The 13,239-nt window shown below is 42.1% G+C and overlaps 15 non-coding genes across 15 annotated transcripts; 8 read left to right on the top strand and 7 right to left on the bottom strand.

Annotated features, from left to right (window-relative positions):
• Positions 1-509: 509 nt before the first annotated feature.
• Positions 510-580, bottom strand: TRNAG-GCC (transfer RNA glycine (anticodon GCC)). Its single transcript has one exon. It is a non-coding gene; the product is annotated as a tRNA-Gly (tRNA).
• Positions 581-1,616: 1,036 nt separating this feature from the next.
• On the bottom strand, positions 1,617-1,687 carry TRNAG-GCC (transfer RNA glycine (anticodon GCC)). The gene has a single exon. It is a non-coding gene; the product is annotated as a tRNA-Gly (tRNA).
• A 156-nt stretch (positions 1,688-1,843) lies between these two features.
• TRNAK-CUU (transfer RNA lysine (anticodon CUU)) lies at positions 1,844-1,916 on the top strand. Its single transcript has one exon. It is a non-coding gene; the product is annotated as a tRNA-Lys (tRNA).
• An 821-nt stretch (positions 1,917-2,737) lies between these two features.
• TRNAG-GCC (transfer RNA glycine (anticodon GCC)) lies at positions 2,738-2,808 on the bottom strand. The gene has a single exon. It is a non-coding gene; the product is annotated as a tRNA-Gly (tRNA).
• A 156-nt stretch (positions 2,809-2,964) lies between these two features.
• TRNAK-CUU (transfer RNA lysine (anticodon CUU)) lies at positions 2,965-3,037 on the top strand. The gene has a single exon. It is a non-coding gene; the product is annotated as a tRNA-Lys (tRNA).
• A 1,048-nt stretch (positions 3,038-4,085) lies between these two features.
• On the top strand, positions 4,086-4,158 carry TRNAK-CUU (transfer RNA lysine (anticodon CUU)). Its single transcript has one exon. It is a non-coding gene; the product is annotated as a tRNA-Lys (tRNA).
• Positions 4,159-6,098: 1,940 nt separating this feature from the next.
• TRNAG-GCC (transfer RNA glycine (anticodon GCC)) lies at positions 6,099-6,169 on the bottom strand. The gene has a single exon. It is a non-coding gene; the product is annotated as a tRNA-Gly (tRNA).
• A 156-nt stretch (positions 6,170-6,325) lies between these two features.
• TRNAK-CUU (transfer RNA lysine (anticodon CUU)) lies at positions 6,326-6,398 on the top strand. Its single transcript has one exon. It is a non-coding gene; the product is annotated as a tRNA-Lys (tRNA).
• Positions 6,399-7,219: 821 nt separating this feature from the next.
• Positions 7,220-7,290, bottom strand: TRNAG-GCC (transfer RNA glycine (anticodon GCC)). Its single transcript has one exon. It is a non-coding gene; the product is annotated as a tRNA-Gly (tRNA).
• A 156-nt stretch (positions 7,291-7,446) lies between these two features.
• TRNAK-CUU (transfer RNA lysine (anticodon CUU)) lies at positions 7,447-7,519 on the top strand. The gene has a single exon. It is a non-coding gene; the product is annotated as a tRNA-Lys (tRNA).
• Positions 7,520-8,340: 821 nt separating this feature from the next.
• Positions 8,341-8,411, bottom strand: TRNAG-GCC (transfer RNA glycine (anticodon GCC)). The gene has a single exon. It is a non-coding gene; the product is annotated as a tRNA-Gly (tRNA).
• Positions 8,412-8,567: 156 nt separating this feature from the next.
• On the top strand, positions 8,568-8,640 carry TRNAK-CUU (transfer RNA lysine (anticodon CUU)). The gene has a single exon. It is a non-coding gene; the product is annotated as a tRNA-Lys (tRNA).
• Positions 8,641-9,688: 1,048 nt separating this feature from the next.
• On the top strand, positions 9,689-9,761 carry TRNAK-CUU (transfer RNA lysine (anticodon CUU)). The gene has a single exon. It is a non-coding gene; the product is annotated as a tRNA-Lys (tRNA).
• A 1,940-nt stretch (positions 9,762-11,701) lies between these two features.
• TRNAG-GCC (transfer RNA glycine (anticodon GCC)) lies at positions 11,702-11,772 on the bottom strand. Its single transcript has one exon. It is a non-coding gene; the product is annotated as a tRNA-Gly (tRNA).
• Positions 11,773-11,928: 156 nt separating this feature from the next.
• Positions 11,929-12,001, top strand: TRNAK-CUU (transfer RNA lysine (anticodon CUU)). The gene has a single exon. It is a non-coding gene; the product is annotated as a tRNA-Lys (tRNA).
• Positions 12,002-13,239: the final 1,238 nt, after the last annotated feature.

Raw genomic sequence — 13,239 nt, 5'->3', positions numbered from 1 at the left:
GGCAGGCGAGAATTCTACCACTAAACCACAAGATTCTACCACTAAATCATTGTATGTTAAATTCTATACCTGCACCACCAAAATGCAAAGAGCCAGGCACTCTTTAACAAAATATATCGCTGTTTCAGGTGTACATCAGTGGGTGAAACCATGCAGGAATATCAGGATCTACTGAATGTGGAAACTTTGCTTTGGTTTAATAGTGTAGATTGAAGAGCAAGCGTTGCCTTGCCTTGATGCTACAACACTGTAACAAAGCCTGGCCAGCTTAGTCAATAGAAATAAAACTCCCAAGCTAAGAGTCATATGCTTTTAGTACAACATTTGTTTGGTGTTTATTCCCTTTTCAGATCCAGACCTCTCTCTTGGCAGGTGGGAATTCTACCACTAAACCACAAGATTCTACCATTAATTTATTGTATGTGGAATTCTATACCTGCACCACCAAAATGCAAAGAGCCAGACACTCTTTAACAAAATATACCATAATTTCAGTAAAACTTGAGTACTGCATTGGCCGGGAATCGAACCCGGGCCTCCCGCGTGGCAGGCGAGAATTCTACCACTGAACAACCAATGCTTCACATTTTACTTCACGGTTACTTACCCATTTTCCTCAATGTGTGAAACCAAGCATGCATCTCAGTGTACTGAATGTGGTAGCCTAGATCTACTTTAATAGCTTGTAGGGCACTCCTTGGCTTGAGTGGCCTTTTTGTCACGTAACAGTAACCAAGCCTGGCTAGCTCAGTCGGTAGAGCATGAGACTCTTAATCTCAGGGTCGTGTGTTCGAGCCCCACGTTGGGTGGTGTTTTTTCCCAGAATTCTACAGGCGAGAATTCCAAACGTGTTTTATTTGAAACTTAAAAGAGGTGTACATCAGTGTGTGAAACCAAGCAGGAATCTCAGGATCTACTAAATGTGGAAACCTTGCTTTGGTTTTATAAATTGAAGGGCAATCCTTGCCTTGCCATGATGCCATAACACTGTAAAAAAGCCTAGCTATCTGAGTCAATAGCGAATAAGACTCCAAATCTAAGAGTCATTTGCTTTGAGCACAACATTGGGTGGTGTTTATTCCCTTTTCAGATCCATGCCTCCCTCATGGCAGGCGAGAATTCTACCACTAAACCACAAGATTCTACCACTAAATCATTGTATGTTAAATTCTATACCTGCACCACCAAAATGCAAAGAGCCAGGCACTCTTTAACAAAATATATCGCTGTTTCAGGTGTACATCAGTGGGTGAAACCATGCAGGAATATCAGGATCTACTGAATGTGGAAACTTTGCTTTGGTTTAATAGTGTAGATTGAAGAGCAAGCGTTGCCTTGCCTTGATGCTACAACACTGTAACAAAGCCTGGCCAGCTTAGTCAATAGAAATAAAACTCCCAAGCTAAGAGTCATATGCTTTTAGTACAACATTTGTTTGGTGTTTATTCCCTTTTCAGATCCAGACCTCTCTCTTGGCAGGTGGGAATTCTACCACTAAACCACAAGATTCTACCATTAATTTATTGTATGTGGAATTCTATACCTGCACCACCAAAATGCAAAGAGCCAGACACTCTTTAACAAAATATACCATAATTTCAGTAAAACTTGAGTACTGCATTGGCCGGGAATCGAACCCGGGCCTCCCGCGTGGCAGGCGAGAATTCTACCACTGAACAACCAATGCTTCACATTTTACTTCACGGTTACTTACCCATTTTCCTCAATGTGTGAAACCAAGCATGCATCTCAGTGTACTGAATGTGGTAGCCTAGATCTACTTTAATAGCTTGTAGGGCACTCCTTGGCTTGAGTAGCCTTTTTGTCACATAACAGTAACCAAGCCTGGCTAGCTCAGTCGGTAGAGCATGAGACTCTTAATCTCAGGGTCGTGGGTTCGAGCCCCACGTTGGGCGGTGTTTTTTCCCAGAATTCTACAGGCGAGATCTCTGTCACTACACAACCAAACGTGTTTTATTTGAAACTTAAAAGAGGTGTACATCAGTGTGTGAAACCAAGCAGGAATCTCAGGATCTACTAAATGTGGAAACCTTGCTTTGGTTTTATAAATTGAAGGGCAATTCTTGCCTTGCCATGATGCCATAACACTGTAAAAAAGCCTAGCTATCTGAGTCAATAGCGAATAAGACTCCAAATCTAAGAGTCATTTGCTTTGAGCACAACATTGGGTGGTGTTTATTCCCTTTTCAGATCCATGCCTCCCTCATGGCAGGCGAGAATTCTACCACTAAACCACAAGATTCTACCACTAAATCATTGTATGTTAAATTCTATACCTGCACCACCAAAATGCAAAGAGCCAGGCACTCTTTAACAAAATATATCGCTGTTTCAGGTGTACATCAGTGGGTGAAACCATGCAGGAATATCAGGATCTACTGAATGTGGAAACTTTGCTTTGGTTTAATAGTGTAGATTGAAGAGCAAGCGTTGCCTTGCCTTGATGCTACAACACTGTAACAAAGCCTGGCCAGCTTAGTCAATAGAAATAAAACTCCCAAGCTAAGAGTCATATGCTTTTAGTACAACATTTGTTTGGTGTTTATTCCCTTTTCAGATCCAGACCTCTTTCTTGGCAGGTGGGAATTCTACCACTAAACCACAAGATTCTACCATTAATTTATTGTATGTGTAATTCTATACCTGCACTACCAAAATGCAAAGAGCCAGCCACTCTTTAACAAAATATACCATAATTTCAGTAAAACATGAGTACTGCATTGGCCGGGAATCGAACCCGGGCCTCCCGCGTGGCAGGCGAGAATTCTACCACTGAACAACCAATGCTTCACATTTTACCTCAAGGTTACTTACCCATTTTCCTCAATGTGTGAAACCAAGCATGCATCTCAGTGTACTGAATGTGGTAGCCTAGATCTACTTTAATAGCTTGTAGGGCACTCCTTGGCTTGAGTGGCCTTTTTGTCACATCACAGTAACCAAGCCTGGCTAGCTCAGTCGGTAGAGCATGAGACTCTTAATCTCAGGGTCGTGGGTTCGAGCCCCACGTTGGGCGGTGTTTTTTCCCAGAATTCTACAGGCGAGATCTCTGTCACTACACAACCAAACGTGTTTTATTTGAAACTTAAAAGAGGTGTACATCAGTGTGTGAAACCAAGCAGGAATCTCAGGATCTACTAAATGTGGAAACCTTGCTTTGGTTTTATAAATTGAAGGGCAATCCTTGCCTTGCCATGATGCCATAACACTGTAAAAAAGCCTAGCTATCTGAGTCAATAGCGAATAAGACTCCAAATCTAAGAGTCATTTGCTTTGAGCACAACATTGGGTGGTGTTTATTCCCTTTTCAGATCCATGCCTCCCTCATGGCAGGCGAGAATTCTACCACTAAACCACAAGATTCTACCACTAAATCATTGTATGTTAAATTCTATACCTGCACCACCAAAATGCAAAGAGCCAGGCACTCTTTAACAAAATATATCGCTGTTTCAGGTGTACATCAGTGGGTGAAACCATGCAGGAATATCAGGATCTACTGAATGTGGAAACTTTGCTTTGGTTTAATAGTGTAGATTGAAGAGCAAGCGTTGCCTTGCCTTGATGCTACAACACTGTAACAAAGCCTGGCCAGCTTAGTCAATAGAAATAAAACTCCCAAGCTAAGAGTCATATGCTTTTAGTACAACATTTGTTTGGTGTTTATTCCCTTTTCAGATCCAGACCTCTCTCTTGGCAGGTGGGAATTCTACCACTAAACCACAAGATTCTACCATTAATTTATTGTATGTGGAATTCTATACCTGCACCACCAAAATGCAAAGAGCCAGACACTCTTTAACAAAATATACCATAATTTCAGTAAAACTTGAGTACTGCATTGGCCGGGAATCGAACCCGGGCCTCCCGCGTGGCAGGCGAGAATTCTACCACTGAACATTCAATGCTTCACATTTTACTTCACGGTTACTTACCCATTTTCCTCAATGTGTGAAACCAAGCATGCATCTCAGTGTACTGAATGTGGTAGCCTAGATCTACTTTAATAGCTTGTATTGCACTCCTTGGCTTGAGTGGCCTTTTTGTCAAATCACAGTAACCAAGCCTGGCTAGCTCAGTCGGTAGAGCATGAGACTCTTAATCTCAGGGTCGTGGGTTCGAGCCCCACGTTGGGCGGTGTTTTTTCCCAGAATTCTACAGGCGAGATCTCTGTCACTACACAACCAAACATGTTTTATTTGAAACTTAAAAGAGGTGTACATCAGTGTGTGAAACCAAGCAGGAATCTCAGGATCTACTAAATGTGGAACCTTGCTTTGGTTTTATAAATTGAAGGGCAATCCTTGCCTTGCCATGATGCCATAACACTGTAAAAAAGCCTAGCTATCTGAGTCAATAGCGAATAAGACTCCAAATCTAAGAGTCATTTGCTTTGAGCACAACATTGGGTGGTGTTTATTCCCTTTTCAGATCCATGCCTCCCTCATGGCAGGCGAGAATTCTACCACTAAACCACAAGATTCTACCACTAAATCATTGTATGTTAAATTCTATACCTGCACCACCAAAATGCAAAGAGCCAGGCACTCTTTAACAAAATATATCGCTGTTTCAGGTGTACATCAGTGGGTGAAACCATGCAGGAATATCAGGATCTACTGAATGTGGAAACTTTGCTTTGGTTTAGTAGTGTAGATTGAAGAGCAAGCGTTGCCTTGCCTTGATGCTACAACACTGTAACAAAGCCTGGCCAGCTTAGTCAATAGAAATAAAACTCCCAAGCTAAGAGTCATATGCTTTTAGTACAACATTTGTTTGGTGTTTATTCCCTTTTCAGATCCAGACCTCTCTCTTGGCAGGTGGGAATTCTACCACTAAACCACAAGATTCTAACATTAATTTATTGTATGTGGAATTCTATACCTGCACCACCAAAAAGCAAAGAGCCAGACACTCTTTAACAAAATATACCATAATTTCAGTAAAACTTGAGTACTGCATTGGCCGGGAATCGAACCCGGGCCTCCTGCGTGGCAGGCGAGAATTCTACCACTGAACAACCAATGCTTCACATTTTAATTCACGGTTACTTACCCATTTTCCTCAATTTGTGAAACCAAGCATGCATCTCAGTGTACTGAATGTGGTAGCCTAGATCTACTTTAATAGCTTGTAGGGCACTCCTTGGCTTGAGTGGCCTTTTTGTCACACAACAGTAACCAAGCCTGGCTAGCTCAGTCGGTAGAGCATGAGACTCTTAATCTCAGGGTCGTGGGTTCGAGCCCCACGTTGGCGGTGTTTTTTCCCAGAATTCTACAGGCGAGATCTCTGTCACTACACAACCAAACGTGTTTTATTTGAAACTTTAAAGAGGTGTACATCAGTGTGTGAAACCAAGCAGGAATCTCAGGATCTACTAAATGTGGAAACCTTGCTTTGGTTTTATAAATTGAAGGGCAATCCTTGCCTTGCCATGATGCCATAACACTGTAAAAAAGCCTAGCTATCTGAGTCAATAGCGAATAAGACTCCAAATCTAAGAGTCATTTGCTTTGAGCACAACATTGGGTGGTGTTTATTCCCTTTTCAGATCCATGCCTCCCTCATGGCAGGCGAGAATTCTACCACTAAACCGCAAGATTCTACCACTAAATCATTGTATGTTAAATTCTATACCTGCACCACCAAAATGCAAAGAGCCAGGCACTCTTTAACAAAATATATCGCTGTTTCAGGTGTACATCAGTGGGTGAAACCATGCAGGAATATCAGGATCTACTGAATGTGGAAACTTTGCTTTGGTTTAATAGTGTAGATTGAAGAGCAAGCGTTGCCTTGCCTTGATGCTACAACACTGTAACAAAGCCTGGCCAGCTTAGTCAATAGAAATAAAACTCCCAAGCTAAGAGTCATATGCTTTTAGTACAACATTTGTTTGGTGTTTATTCCCTTTTCAGATCCAGACCTCTCTCTTGGCAGGTGGGAATTCTACCACTAAACCACAAGATTCTACCATTAATTTATTGTATGTGGAATTCTATACCTGCACCACCAAAATGCAAAGAGCCTGGCACTCTTTAACAAAATATACCATAATTTCAGTAAAACTTGAGTACTGCATTGGCCGGGAATCGAACCCGGGCCTCCCGCGTGGCAGGCGAGAATTCTACCACTGAACAACCAATGCTTCACATTATACTTCATGTTTACTTACCCATTTTCCTCAATGTGTGAAACCAAGCATGCATCTCAGTGTACTGAATGTGGTAGCCTAGATCTACTTTAATAGCTTGTAGGGCACTCCTTGGCTTGAGTGGCCTTTTTGTCACATCACAGTAACCAAGCCTGGCTAGCTCAGTCGGTAGAGCATGAGACTCTTAATCTCAGGGTCGTGGGTTCGAGCCCCACGTTGGGCGGTGTTTTTTCCCAGAATTCTACAGGCGAGATCTCTGTCACTACACAACCAAACGTGTTTTATTTGAAACTTAAAAGAGGTGTACATCAGTGTGTGAAACCAAGCAGGAATCTCAGGATCTACTAAATGTGGAAACCTTGCTTTGGTTTTATAAATTGAAGGGCAGTCCTTGCCTTGCCATGATGCCATAACACTGTAAAAAAGCCTAGCTATCTGAGTCAATAGCGAATAAGACTCCAAATCTAAGAGTCATTTGCTTTGAGCACAACATTGGGTGGTGTTTATTCCCTTTTCAGATCCATGCCTCCCTCATGGCAGGCGAGAATTCTACCACTAAACCACAAGATTCTACCACTAAATCATTGTATGTTAAATTCGATACCTGCACCACCAAAATGCAAAGAGCCAGGCACTCTTTAACAAAATATATCGCTGTTTCAGGTGTACATCAGTGGGTGAAACCATGCAGGAATATCAGGATCTACTGAATGTGGAAACTTTGCTTTGGTTTAATAGTGTAGATTGAAGAGCAAGCGTTGCCTTGCCTTGATGCTACAACACTGTAACAAAGCCTGGCCAGCTTAGTCAATAGAAATAAAACTCCCAAGCTAAGAGTCATATGCTTTTAGTACAACATTTGTTTGGTGTTTATTCCCTTTTCAGATCCAGACCTCTCTCTTGGCAGGTGGGAATTCTACCACTAAACCACAAGATTCTACCATTAATTTATTGTATGTGGAATTCTATACCTGCACCACCAAAATGCAAAGAGCCAGACACTCTTTAACAAAATATACCATAATTTCAGTAAAACTTGAGTACTGCATTGGCCGGGAATCGAACCCGGGCCTCCCGCGTGGCAGGCGAGAATTCTACCACTGAACAACCAATGCTTCACATTTTACTTCACGGTTACTTACCCATTTTCCTCAATGTGTGAAACCAAGCATGCATCTCAGTGTACTGAATGTGGTAGCCTAGATCTACTTTAATAGCTTGTAGGGCACTCCTTGGCTTGAGTAGCCTTTTTGTCACATAACAGTAACCAAGCCTGGCTAGCTCAGTCGGTAGAGCATGAGACTCTTAATCTCAGGGTCGTGGGTTCGAGCCCCACGTTGGGCGGTGTTTTTTCCCAGAATTCTACAGGCGAGATCTCTGTCACTACACAACCAAACGTGTTTTATTTGAAACTTAAAAGAGGTGTACATCAGTGTGTGAAACCAAGCAGGAATCTCAGGATCTACTAAATGTGGAAACCTTGCTTTGGTTTTATAAATTGAAGGGCAATTCTTGCCTTGCCATGATGCCATAACACTGTAAAAAAGCCTAGCTATCTGAGTCAATAGCGAATAAGACTCCAAATCTAAGAGTCATTTGCTTTGAGCACAACATTGGGTGGTGTTTATTCCCTTTTCAGATCCATGCCTCCCTCATGGCAGGCGAGAATTCTACCACTAAACCACAAGATTCTACCACTAAATCATTGTATGTTAAATTCTATACCTGCACCACCAAAATGCAAAGAGCCAGGCACTCTTTAACAAAATATATCGCTGTTTCAGGTGTACATCAGTGGGTGAAACCATGCAGGAATATCAGGATCTACTGAATGTGGAAACTTTGCTTTGGTTTAATAGTGTAGATTGAAGAGCAAGCGTTGCCTTGCCTTGATGCTACAACACTGTAACAAAGCCTGGCCAGCTTAGTCAATAGAAATAAAACTCCCAAGCTAAGAGTCATATGCTTTTAGTACAACATTTGTTTGGTGTTTATTCCCTTTTCAGATCCAGACCTCTTTCTTGGCAGGTGGGAATTCTACCACTAAACCACAAGATTCTACCATTAATTTATTGTATGTGTAATTCTATACCTGCACTACCAAAATGCAAAGAGCCAGCCACTCTTTAACAAAATATACCATAATTTCAGTAAAACATGAGTACTGCATTGGCCGGGAATCGAACCCGGGCCTCCCGCGTGGCAGGCGAGAATTCTACCACTGAACAACCAATGCTTCACATTTTACCTCAAGGTTACTTACCCATTTTCCTCAATGTGTGAAACCAAGCATGCATCTCAGTGTACTGAATGTGGTAGCCTAGATCTACTTTAATAGCTTGTAGGGCACTCCTTGGCTTGAGTGGCCTTTTTGTCACATCACAGTAACCAAGCCTGGCTAGCTCAGTCGGTAGAGCATGAGACTCTTAATCTCAGGGTCGTGGGTTCGAGCCCCACGTTGGGCGGTGTTTTTTCCCAGAATTCTACAGGCGAGATCTCTGTCACTACACAACCAAACGTGTTTTATTTGAAACTTAAAAGAGGTGTACATCAGTGTGTGAAACCAAGCAGGAATCTCAGGATCTACTAAATGTGGAAACCTTGCTTTGGTTTTATAAATTGAAGGGCAATCCTTGCCTTGCCATGATGCCATAACACTGTAAAAAAGCCTAGCTATCTGAGTCAATAGCGAATAAGACTCCAAATCTAAGAGTCATTTGCTTTGAGCACAACATTGGGTGGTGTTTATTCCCTTTTCAGATCCATGCCTCCCTCATGGCAGGCGAGAATTCTACTACTAAACCACAAGATTCTACCACTAAATCATTGTATGTTAAATTCTATACCTGCACCACCAAAATGCAAAGAGCCAGGCACTCTTTAACAAAATATATCGCTGTTTCAGGTGTACATCAGTGGGTGAAACCATGCAGGAATATCAGGATCTACTGAATGTGGAAACTTTGCTTTGGTTTAATAGTGTAGATTGAAGAGCAAGCGTTGCCTTGCCTTGATGCTACAACACTGTAACAAAGCCTGGCCAGCTTAGTCAATAGAAATAAAACTCCCAAGCTAAGAGTCATATGCTTTTAGTACAACATTTGTTTGGTGTTTATTCCCTTTTCAGATCCAGACCTCTCTCTTGGCAGGTGGGAATTCTACCACTAAACCACAAGATTCTACCATTAATTTATTGTATGTGGAATTCTATACCTGCACCACCAAAATGCAAAGAGCCAGACACTCTTTAACAAAATATACCATAATTTCAGTAAAACTTGAGTACTGCATTGGCCGGGAATCGAACCCGGGCCTCCCGCGTGGCAGGCGAGAATTCTACCACTGAACATTCAATGCTTCACATTTTACTTCACGGTTACTTACCCATTTTCCTCAATGTGTGAAACCAAGCATGCATCTCAGTGTACTGAATGTGGTAGCCTAGATCTACTTTAATAGCTTGTATTGCACTCCTTGGCTTGAGTGGCCTTTTTGTCAAATCACAGTAACCAAGCCTGGCTAGCTCAGTCGGTAGAGCATGAGACTCTTAATCTCAGGGTCGTGGGTTCGAGCCCCACGTTGGGCGGTGTTTTTTCCCAGAATTCTACAGGCGAGATCTCTGTCACTACACAACCAAACATGTTTTATTTGAAACTTAAAAGAGGTGTACATCAGTGTGTGAAACCAAGCAGGAATCTCAGGATCTACTAAATGTGGAACCTTGCTTTGGTTTTATAAATTGAAGGGCAATCCTTGCCTTGCCATGATGCCATAACACTGTAAAAAAGCCTAGCTATCTGAGTCAATAGCGAATAAGACTCCAAATCTAAGAGTCATTTGCTTTGAGCACAACATTGGGTGGTGTTTATTCCCTTTTCAGATCCATGCCTCCCTCATGGCAGGCGAGAATTCTACCACTAAACCACAAGATTCTACCACTAAATCATTGTATGTTAAATTCTATACCTGCACCACCAAAATGCAAAGAGCCAGGCACTCTTTAACAAAATATATCGCTGTTTCAGGTGTACATCAGTGGGTGAAACCATGCAGGAATATCAGGATCTACTGAATGTAGAAACTTTGCTTTGGTTTAGTAGTGTAGATTGAAGAGCAAGCGTTGCCTTGCCTTGATGCTACAACACTGTAACAAAGCCTGGCCAGCTTAGTCAATAGAAATAAAACTCCCAAGCTAAGAGTCATATGCTTTTAGTACAACATTTGTTTGGTGTTTATTCCCTTTTCAGATCCAGACCTCTCTCTTGGCAGGTGGGAATTCTACCACTAAACCACAAGATTCTAACATTAATTTATTGTATGTGGAATTCTATACCTGCACCACCAAAAAGCAAAGAGCCAGACACTCTTTAACAAAATATACCATAATTTCAGTAAAACTTGAGTACTGCATTGGCCGGGAATCGAACCCGGGCCTCCTGCGTGGCAGGCGAGAATTCTACCACTGAACAACCAATGCTTCACATTTTAATTCACGGTTACTTACCCATTTTCCTCAATTTGTGAAACCAAGCATGCATCTCAGTGTACTGAATGTGGTAGCCTAGATCTACTTTAATAGCTTGTAGGGCACTCCTTGGCTTGAGTGGCCTTTTTGTCACACAACAGTAACCAAGCCTGGCTAGCTCAGTCGGTAGAGCATGAGACTCTTAATCTCAGGGTCGTGGGTTCGAGCCCCACGTTGGCGGTGTTTTTTCCCAGAATTCTACAGGCGAGATCTCTGTCACTACACAACCAAACGTGTTTTATTTGAAACTTTAAAGAGGTGTACATCAGTGTGTGAAACCAAGCAGGAATCTCAGGATCTACTAAATGTGGAAACCTTGCTTTGGTTTTATAAATTGAAGGGCAATCCTTGCCTTGCCATGATGCCATAACACTGTAAAAAAGCCTAGCTATCTGAGTCAATAGCGAATAAGACTCCAAATCTAAGAGTCATTTGCTTTGAGCACAACATTGGGTGGTGTTTATTCCCTTTTCAGATCCATGCCTCCCTCATGGCAGGCGAGAATTCTACCACTAAACCGCAAGATTCTACCACTAAATCATTGTATGTTAAATTCTATACCTGCACCACCAAAATGCAAAGAGCCAGGCACTCTTTAACAAAATATATCGCTGTTTCAGGTGTACATCAGTGGGTGAAACCATGCAGGAATATCAGGATCTACTGAATGTGGAAACTTTGCTTTGGTTTAATAGTGTAGATTGAAGAGCAAGCGTTGCCTTGCCTTGATGCTACAACACTGTAACAAAGCCTGGCCAGCTTAGTCAATAGAAATAAAACTCCCAAGCTAAGAGTCATATGCTTTTAGTACAACATTTGTTTGGTGTTTATTCCCTTTTCAGATCCAGACCTCTCTCTTGGCAGGTGGGAATTCTACCACTAAACCACAAGATTCTACCATTAATTTATTGTATGTGGAATTCTATACCTGCACCACCAAAATGCAAAGAGCCTGGCACTCTTTAACAAAATATACCATAATTTCAGTAAAACTTGAGTACTGCATTGGCCGGGAATCGAACCCGGGCCTCCCGCGTGGCAGGCGAGAATTCTACCACTGAACAACCAATGCTTCACATTATACTTCATGTTTACTTACCCATTTTCCTCAATGTGTGAAACCAAGCATGCATCTCAGTGTACTGAATGTGGTAGCCTAGATCTACTTTAATAGCTTGTAGGGCACTCCTTGGCTTGAGTGGCCTTTTTGTCACATCACAGTAACCAAGCCTGGCTAGCTCAGTCGGTAGAGCATGAGACTCTTAATCTCAGGGTCGTGGGTTCGAGCCCCACGTTGGGCGGTGTTTTTTCCCAGAATTCTACAGGCGAGATCTCTGTCACTACACAACCAAACGTGTTTTATTTGAAACTTAAAAGAGGTGTACATCAGTGTGTGAAACCAAGCAGGAATCTCAGGATCTACTAAATGTGGAAACCTTGCTTTGGTTTTATAAATTGAAGGGCAGTCCTTGCCTTGCCATGATGCCATAACACTGTAAAAAAGCCTAGCTATCTGAGTCAATAGCGAATAAGACTCCAAATCTAAGAGTCATTTGCTTTGAGCACAACATTGGGTGGTGTTTATTCCCTTTTCAGATCCATGCCTCCCTCATGGCAGGCGAGAATTCTACCACTAAACCACAAGATTCTACCACTAAATCATTGTATGTTAAATTCGATACCTGCACCACCAAAATGCAAAGAGCCAGGCACTCTTTAACAAAATATATCGCTGTTTCAGGTGTACATCAGTGGGTGAAACCATGCAGGAATATCAGGATCTACTGAATGTGGAAACTTTGCTTTGGTTTAATAGTGTAGATTGAAGAGCAAGCGTTGCCTTGCCTTGATGCTACAACACTGTAACAAAGCCTGGCCAGCTTAGTCAATAGAAATAAAACTCCCAAGCTAAGAGTCATATGCTTTTAGTACAACATTTGTTTGGTGTTTATTCCCTTTTCAGATCCAGACCTCTCTCTTGGCAGGTGGGAATTCTACCACTAAACCACAAGATTCTACCATTAATTTATTGTATGTGGAATTCTATACCTGCACCACCAAAATGCAAAGAGCCAGGCACTCTTTAACAAAATATACCATAATTTCAGTAAAACTTGAGTACTGTATTGGCCGGGAATCGAACCCGGGCCTCCCGCGTGGCAGGCGAGAATTCTACCACTGAACAACCAATGCTTCACATTTTACTTCAAGGTTACTTACCCATTTTCCTCAATGTGTGAAACCAAGCATGCATCTCAGTGTACTGAATGTGGTAGCCTAGATCTACTTTAATAGCTTGTAGGGCACTCCTTGGCTTGAGTGGCCTTTTTGTCACATCACAGTAACCAAGCCTGGCTAGCTCAGTCGGTAGAGCATGAGACTCTTAATCTCAGGGTCGTGGGTTCGAGCCCCACGTTGCTCGGTGTTTTTTCCCAGAATTCTACAGGCCAGATCTCTGTCACTACACAACCAAACGTGTTTTATTTGAAACTTAAAAGAGGTGTACATCAGTGTGTGAAACCAAGCAGGAATCTCAGGA

The sequence above is a fragment of the Crinia signifera genome, chromosome 3, assembly GCF_055691185.1.
Source record: "Crinia signifera chromosome 3, ASM5569118v1, whole genome shotgun sequence".
Classification (NCBI taxonomy): domain Eukaryota; kingdom Metazoa; phylum Chordata; class Amphibia; order Anura; family Myobatrachidae; genus Crinia; species Crinia signifera.
Note: the sequence above shows the minus strand (reverse complement) of the source record. Positions and strands in the feature narration are given on the sequence as shown.